Consider the following 1,772-nt stretch of genomic DNA (forward strand, 5'->3'; position numbering starts at 1 on the left):
AAAAAAAAAAAAAAGCCCATACGCAAAGATATATCGGTATTTTCACTATGTAGCTTTCGATGTAAGAAAGCTGCTTTTATCTCTACTTCACGCTATTAATTTCCTGTAGTGATATTCCACTGCGGTAGGTCTTTAAACATATTAATCGCCTGTGTCTACCAATATAAATGCAGACAAGCCTTTTTTGTTGTTCTCTGGGAAAGATGATTATAAGATATTGAGCGTAACAACCCCAAGCAAATATTCAAGGGACGGAGCTTAATTTGTTAGAGTGCTACAGTTATGTGATAATAATTACGATTTCGTTTCCAGTGTGGGAGACCAGGCAGTACGCTAAAGCTACAGAATGTACCTCTTAGTCCATCCTCCCTAAATGTTGCATTGATTGGAACCGAGACCACAGAAGAACGAGGGTAGATCAGCATGAAATATCCTTCTACTGGCCCATCCGTGACACCATGTTTGTATGTGACATACAGCAGCAATTGGATCAAGGAATGTTAATATTTAATTAAAATCCAATTAAGTGTTAACTTACTTTCTGAATTCAAGAAATTTAAAGCCAGAAAAATTAAAAATAAAATGTAAAGTCCCCTGGTTATGTATTTGCTTTGTTCTCCTATTTTCATCCTCATACACTTCTCTCCAGGGTTCATTTGTTCACTGCTGACCCTCCCTCCCAAACATTTTCACCCTGTCCAGTAGAATGTTCTATTGCTTGCAAAGAAACTCCACTTGATCCTCCACCTGCTTAAAGTCATTTTCATGCTTTCCATTGTCTTAACAAAACCTGGCTCTCATCCAAGGACACTGCCTGGCTTCCTTTACACGTCTGCCCAGCGAAGAGTGCTCATTCTTCAATGAGCCTGACATCTCTAGGTCTGGGAGGAGGGGGTTAAATCATCTGAGCTCCACACCGCTGCTCCCACACCACTGATATCCCAGCCCGGGGCTGGCTTCATGGGCACTACTTGTCCAGTGTGGTCATGGGGCGTTGTGCACAGACACCCCATGTTTGGGGTCTAACACTCTGTAGTTGTCATCTTAAAACTCATAACAATTGTTATGGGCTAATTTGTGTTCCCCTATAATTCATATGTTGAGGTCCTAACCCTGAATACCTCAGAATACGGTGGCTTAATTTGAAGTATGATCTTAAACACATTAACTGCCATGTGAGTTGTATTTAACTCATGCTAGTTTTGAGCCGGGGCCTCGTGAAGCATATGTAACCACACATCTCTTCACCTTTACCCTTATGAACTATTTTTCAAGTTGCATATAACTCACCCACCGAAAACAATACAAAATAACAAAATTTTCATTAAATTACAAAAGATTGTTTTGTTTTCAAAGTTTTTATTCTATTTTTATAATAAAACACTGTGGCCCCAAGGAAAAAAAAATTTTTTTTTCTAGTGTGGCAGTCAATGTGTTAAGGAGATAACTAAGGATAAATGAGGTCATTGGGGTGGGCCCTAATCCAATATGACTGGTGTCCTTATAAGAGGAGATTAAAACACAGACAGATTCAGAGGAAAGAACACTTAAAGAGAGAGAAAAGACAGGCAGATGTGGTGGCTCATTCCTGCAATCCCAGCACTCTGGGAGGCTGAAGCAGGAGGATTGCTCCAGCCCAGGAGTTGGAGACCAGACTGGGCAACATAGCGAGACCCCTGTCTCCACAAAATTAAAAATTAGCCATGCATGGTGGCGCATGCCTGTAGTCCCAGCTACTTGGGAAGCTGAGGCAGGAGGATGATTTGAGCTCA

This window comes from Propithecus coquereli, unplaced genomic scaffold, assembly GCF_000956105.1.
Source record: "Propithecus coquereli isolate 6110/MARCELLA unplaced genomic scaffold, Pcoq_1.0 Scaffold172, whole genome shotgun sequence".
Classification (NCBI taxonomy): domain Eukaryota; kingdom Metazoa; phylum Chordata; class Mammalia; order Primates; family Indriidae; genus Propithecus; species Propithecus coquereli.